Here is a 7,020-nt window from a genome sequence, read left to right as displayed (position 1 = left end):
AATTGTTTTTTTAGAAAGCTACTATGTTAGGTCGCTGTCTTTTTAGATTAAAAAATAATTATTTAAGATACCGACCTCATGTGATCGGTAAATTTATAATGTCAAAAAATAATTATTTAAGTTACCGACGCCGTGAGGTCGATAATTTAGTCAAAATATGGTCAATTCATTTATTAAATTGAGGTAGGTAAATTTAATAAAAATCTCTCCTCCTTTTACCTCATTTGTACGTTTGGCACTCTTAAAAATCTAAAACCCCCGTCTCTCTCTCTCTCTCTCTCACTTTCTACGCCGCCCTACCCTCGCCCACATCGCCGCTAGCCAGATCCGTCGCCACCCAGCTAGCTCCGGCGTCCAGTACGCTGTCACCAACATCTATTTCAGGTATTTTTTTTAATTGTTTGGGCTCTAGTTTAGGGTTCAAGACACTTACTTTTTTGCTTTCTTTTGTAGGTTTCTCACTAATTTGGTTTTATGGGTTAGTGTATTTTGTTGATTATAGTTTCTCTTAGGTTAATTTTGCGTTGGTTTTTTGCTCCCTTTTGTGGGTTTCGTTTATTATAGTTTCTAGGTTATAGTTAAACGAAATTAATATTAATGAAAAGTGATTACTGTTATAATTTTATCAAAATTTTAGTTTCCCATGGCTGTAATGACAAGTTTAGGGTTCGTTTTTAAGTTGTTGGTTTCCAATGACGGTAAATCGGTAATGACAAATTTTGGCTGTAATTTTATCAAAATTTGATTGTTTTGAAGTTGTGGGCGTGTGAGTATAGTGTACTGCATGTGTTTTTGACACTAATTTTTTTTAGAGTTTGTCCCTTTTTTGTCTGAGTGTACAGGGCATGTGTTTTTTTTTTTTTTTTTTTTTTTTTTTTTGAGTCTTTACTCTGTTAGTTGTTTTGTGCAATTTTTATTTGTTATTTATAATTGTGTGCATATGTTTGCTCCGTAATCTTTTGGAATAATGTCTTGCCATAAATTTTATGCGTCTGTTAGTTATTGTCCAGATATGCAGTATGTCTTTTTGATGATTTTTCCTTTGTTACCAACAACTAATTAGAAGTGGACTATGCACCCAAGGTGCTTGATGATATGTCTGCAAAAGGTGAATCTGAACTTATATATTCTGTTAGGCTTTTATTCATGACTCTCTACTGGTTTTGCGATGACTTTATTAACCTGTGAAGTAATCCATGTTGGACAGAAGAACCCATAAAGATATGCATATTCAGTATCACTTTGAATCAAGAAATTAGATGGTTGTCAACGTAGGTACCTTAAGTCTCATGGATGAAGAAAATTATATCGCATTTGGTTTAGGTACTCGCATTCATTAATATTCCGCGTTCATACATACCTTAAAATGATGTTACTATAGTTGGAAAGCTATTAAGGAAAATGTAAACTTTGGTTTAATACAAAGAGCTATCTACATGATAAACATACACAGTTGACGATTTGCTCTTTTCATGCCATGATATATCTCTATTTTAATAGTCAAAATTTTACAAATTAAAACTTGTGGCGTATGGTAGTTCGATGGCTACATGCACATCTCATGACAGGAAAGAAGATTAATATATACTATGTCGTAGATTAAATGATGAGATCCTTGTGAATGTTAAATAGTTATAGTTTTGTGTATCATCATTTGATTGAATTTAAGATGGGTTATTACAAATACAAGGGTGGATAGCTCATTGTAGGAACTGGTGTTTTCGGTACCTAACGCTGCAATTTCTCTGTGCAGCAGAATGTGAAATAGCAAAGCATCAAGTTGAATTATTCAGCCAATGAAAAAGTCAGGAATAGGAGGAGGGGTGGCTTGCTGAATCTCAAATTCAAAAGCTCAGGTATGTACATTAAGACTAAAAACACAGTGCAAAACTTATATCGGGCCCTGTACTTTGAAATGTTATGTGTCTCTTTTACCAATTTACGTGATTGAAAACGTTTTCTCTCAGCAGCCCAGGATATGTACTTTATGGCATTTATAACTAAAAGCACGATGTAATATAAGTTGGTCAACTCTAGGGGCTCTTTAGTTTATTCGCTCTACTTGGTAGCTCTGATGTATACTTTTTTCTTGTAGATAAATTTGAAATAGAATGTAACTGCGAGATATGTTCCTTTGTTGGATTTGACGGTGAGCCAACCTTCTGTTCATTATGTTTTTCGCTCTAGAATTTAACTCTTTTTCTTACTTCGATTGGGTGTTTGGAAATATATGTACTTCTTGTGGTTGTTGAAAAAGTCACCACCAGCATATCACTTTATAGAATTTTTCCACATTTGATTACCGAATTCTCTGAATTATGTCTGATTATTGCATGGATCTTGAGATTACCGAGATCTTGCAGATCACAATATAGTAGTTCGGGCTGTGGGATAGTCGTCTCAGTTTGTTGACACTTCTATCCCTTTGATACTGTTCAACAAAATTCCCCAGTAAAAGGAAAACATATATATGTCATAAAGAGAAATGGGCATCAAGAATCAGTCATTTTTAAAAATATCATTGCTAGGTTGAAGAAGCTGAGTTATTGGCTCAAACACCGATCATTTCACCTGGTGGTTGTGTCTCAAAAGGTTTCTGGTGGTATTATCAAGGGTGTTACCACCGGTCTGCTTAATGAATTGGCCGTTGAGACTTCTGCTTGCACAGCTGAAGGAACCAGAAGCTTGCTTCTCGACTTTCAGGTTGAGCAGAAGGATGTAGATTGTGCCAATATCACCCTTCAGTTCTGGTAATAGACAAGTCATCTTTTTTACATTTACCTCATCTCAAATAGGATGATAGAATCACCAAAGCTAAGTAGGGAGAAGTAAATCACTGTCTGTAAACTCCCTCGGATCAAAGTGTAACTTTGCTGGTAGATGAATAAATGCAGGGATTTTTTTTTTAAGAAAAGTAGTTCTTTTATGTTGCATTTTTAGGTATACTCATTCAAGGCATCAAATGTTATTTGTCGCTAATATTTGTCAGTTCTGTAAATAATGAAGGAGTTTGAAGGCAGAAGTGGGACGCTATGAAATCACAATCGGGGGGCGAGATGATGTTTGCTTTGCAATATGTGGATGTTTTGGTTACAAATTGGGACGCTCATGGTCACACTTAATGCTCACCAAGGAGCTCAAATTTCATTAATGGGATAAGTTGGAGTGTTCTTTTGAAAAATTGCACAGATGCCTGAGGGATATAAGGTATAAGGTTATGAATTTTACCGTAGAGGATAATTTTCGTATCTTAAAGTTAATACTTGCAAATAGTATACCAATGCCTTGATTTTATATATCTTCTTTTGGTAAATAAGAGAGCCATCAATATTGGTGAATCAAGAGAGTATTAGTAGGGAAAGAAAAAGCAGTATTGGTAGTGAAATAATTGATACTTCCCTTTATAAATGAGTTTCTTTAGAAAATCAGAGCTTTTTTTCTTGGATATCCTGCAACCATGATGAAGGTAAAGTGAAGATCAAACTTTCCATTTGGTTTGTTTTCCAGCTATTGAAAAGGGACCTCATGTTTTTTGGTCTATAAAGCTTCACAGGGATTCTTAATGAGGCTTCATAGGAAGTTTGTTGCAGCAGTTAATCAGTTATGCATTGGAAGTGATTTTCTTTAGCATCACTGTGGTTAGTCTTTGTGTATCTTTTATTATATGGATACTTCCATATTAATAGACTAATCTTTTCGTCCTGTTTCTGATATCCGTAGGAGGATTTTGACCTGATGAATGTTGATGGACTTACAAGAGGGAATGTGGCAAGCCATCTCCAGGTATCTTTATATAGTTTCATATGTTGCCTTTAATCTGCTTTCTATTTTTACAGATGGGATATATGTATGCAATCCATGTACAGTGTTTATGAATTTTGAATTTATTTGGCTCTTGAACTAAGCATGGAAAGAATTATATATCCTTTCTTTTATTACCATGCTCTGAATATTCAACTTTTAGTCTTCATCATAAAATCTGCCTTTTGTCGATATCTTTTCTTTGAGGAACACTTCTAAGATGGTGTGAAGTAGTAGCCGTCTGTCCTGCTTAAACGACAGGTTTGTACTGCGTAACTTTCTTTTGAAGCTTTTCATTCTCAGGAACAAAAAACTCTCTTTTGAAGCTTTTTATGTAGTGCCACTAAATGTTTCTTCAAGTTACACAAGTTTAATTGAGGCTGCGAATTCGGAAGTTAAAGAAGGTAAGCATGAATCTAATAAACCAAGAGCGCAAAATCTTGTGAGATTAAGGCAAAAATTTCCTAAGTTTACTGCCTAGAAAATAGAACCTTCTGGTGGTGAGTATGTGATAGGGTGGTAATTATATTCTAGTTTTTTCAGCTTCATCCATTGTCATCCTCTTAACTGATTATTGCATTTTCGTTTGATATCTTTATTTTTAATTGTTCCTACCACGGTCGGCTTCTAGCTGCAAAGCAGTGTTAACAGATTAGCTTGCCCCTTGAAGCCTTTCCTGAACATATCCATGTAATGTGCACACAAATCTCATATTCATATACATATGAACATAATAGAGTATAGTGAAAGCTATATCTGATTAATAAAAATTCATCAATGTTTAAAAAAAGGGAGGCCAGATTTAAGTTTAAGCTTTTGCTGGATTCAACATTTATATCCTTGCTCCCTTTCTTGGAAATAATTAGTGAAAGCACTAAAATGATTTCAAAGATTCTTAATCATTTATTGTAACTAAATCTGTTGTCTTATCTTTTGCTATGAGCAATTGTATATTTATGTTATGGTATGAGTAGTGGTTGTTTGTGACATTTTGCAAGAGAAAGAATAAGAGGCAAGGAACTCTTACTAGCCAATACATTTATTACATCTTAATGGGTAAATCTCCCAATCCCTAATCGAGTGATTTGTTTGTAAGCTAAAACCTATTAACTGACAAAATGTTTCATATAGAGAAGTTCTTACATTACTTCTATATGAGATATATAAAAGGTAGTTTGAGTGCACTTTTAAGTTAGTGGGTATCGTTGTGAGAGCGCTTATAAAAAAGAAGTGATCGTTAATTTGGGATGGAAAGTGCAAAGGTCTTTGCCAAAGAAGAAAATCTACAGAGAAGGTTCAAAATATGGAATATTTTAGTCTAGATCATAGGTGTCAATATTTTTAGCTGCTAGCTTAATATAAAATACAATTCTGAGAGTATTTGTGTGCCCTTTTCGTGTACTTTCTGACTGACTAGAAACTTAAAAACGTTGTTGAGAATTAGCTGCTTAAAATATTATACTTCAAAACTTCAAATTTCCGTAAGCAACTGGGCATTCCAGAGTGCTCTTCTCCTCTGCATATTTCATCTTGCATATTAATATTTACATATATGATTTGAGCTTGCTTTTCCTTTGAAGGTGATACTGATTCTGGTATAAAAAGATAAAAGACTCTTGAGCTGGGCATTGTAGCAGATGTTCAAGAGGGGAAGATGGGCCAGTGGTCTCGTGCAAATATTGCACTATCCTATTATTAGGCAATGTATTGAAGAACCTATTGTTTATGATCGTCTGTTTTCGTATCTATAGATAAGAGTACTATTCCATTAGCACTGGAATATTTGAAACAAAAACTAGCACAATGCCTAATATGTCTGCATGGGCAGCCTTCATCTAGTTTGTAAAAATGTGAAAGTGTTTGGTGGATGTTTGTGAATGTTGAAGTAATTTGATGTTGTAGACTTAACTTAATGTAGACTAGGATAATGTTTTGTGGATGTTTGCAAAGGTTGAAGTAATGTTTTTTGTGAATGTTGAATTACATTTTGATTCAACTTTGAAGTAGTTTCGAGTTGAGTTTGATGTAATGCGGGTTGTAGCATGTTTTTTTTTTGTGGATGTTTGCAAAGGTTGAGGTAATGTTTTTTGTGAATGTTGAATTACATTTTGATTCAACTCTGAAGTAGTTTCGAGTTGAGTTTGATGTAGTGCGGGTTGTAGCATGCTATTATATGTGCTTGTTGGCAGCTATTTGAATTGGTTTTAGCTAAATATAGAATTGGTTTTCATATTTGGTAGGTGGGCAGCTGTAAAAGTAGCAAAATGCTGCCAATTTTTCTGCAGAAAACTAACCTCATGAGGTTGGTTTTCTTAATTTCATTTTTCAGATTTTAAAGAAACCGACCTTATGTGGTTGCTTGTGTTCATATCATTTTCCACATTTTAAAGAAACCGACCACATGAGGTCGGTTGTGTTCATATAATTATCCAGATTTTAAAGAACCCGACCACATGAGGTCGATAAATAAATTGCATTTTGCAGAAACCGACCTCTCATGATTGTCAATATTCATAAATTTATAGTTACCGACCTCATGTGGTCGGTAACACAAAAAATAAATAAATAAAATTTCAATATACCGACCACACGAGGTCGGTAACTTGAAAAAATAAATATAAAGTAATATAATTTACAGATCTCATGTGGTCGTTAATGCGTTTACTGAAAAAGTCATAATTTAATATACCGACCACATGAGGTCGCATTGGCTCTCTTCATTTCCCTTCTCTCCATTTTCTACTTTGGATTAGAGACACATGACATGAGTTAGAATTAATGACTAAGATTTAATTGATTAAAATAAGGCCCTAACCATGATTTACATAATTAATAACTTATCCATAAATATATTAAAAATATTTTCTCTCTTCCTATTTTGGTATTCCATTTTTTTCAATTATGACAACTCTTTAATGGTGATATTTTTCAGAATATAGATAACTCTTTCAGAAATATACAATTACCAATTGAATAATGGGGTCTATTTTTGCGTACGGAAAAAAATTAAGCGAGAAAATTAATCGGGTAAAGAAAAGATATTTTATTGCGTAGGAAAAGTAAAATAGGAAGAGAGAAAATATTTTTAATATATTTATAGATAAGTTATTAATTATGTAAATTATGGTTAGGGTCTTGTTTTAGTCATTTAAATCTTAGCCATTAATTCTAACTCATGCCATGTGTCTCTAATCCAAGATAGAACTTGGAGAAAATGGA

The 7,020-nt window shown here is 33.7% G+C and overlaps 1 long non-coding RNA gene across 11 annotated transcripts; it reads left to right on the top strand.

Annotated features, from left to right (window-relative positions):
* Positions 1-225: 225 nt before the first annotated feature.
* LOC132603576 (uncharacterized) lies at positions 226-5,797 on the top strand. 11 transcript variants are annotated; one of them, XR_009568416.1, is made up of 6 exons: positions 226-384; positions 1,754-1,856; positions 2,096-2,149; positions 3,007-3,207; positions 3,508-3,638; positions 3,721-5,797. It is a non-coding gene; the product is annotated as an uncharacterized LOC132603576 (long non-coding RNA). The 11 variants fall into 11 exon arrangements; XR_009568409.1 differs by having other exon boundaries at positions 3,007-3,638; positions 3,721-3,783; positions 5,382-5,797; XR_009568415.1 differs by having other exon boundaries at positions 3,007-3,638; positions 3,721-3,783; positions 4,009-5,797.
* Positions 5,798-7,020: the final 1,223 nt, after the last annotated feature.

This window comes from Lycium barbarum, chromosome 7, assembly GCF_019175385.1.
Source record: "Lycium barbarum isolate Lr01 chromosome 7, ASM1917538v2, whole genome shotgun sequence".
Classification (NCBI taxonomy): domain Eukaryota; kingdom Viridiplantae; phylum Streptophyta; class Magnoliopsida; order Solanales; family Solanaceae; genus Lycium; species Lycium barbarum.
Note: the sequence above shows the minus strand (reverse complement) of the source record. Positions and strands in the feature narration are given on the sequence as shown.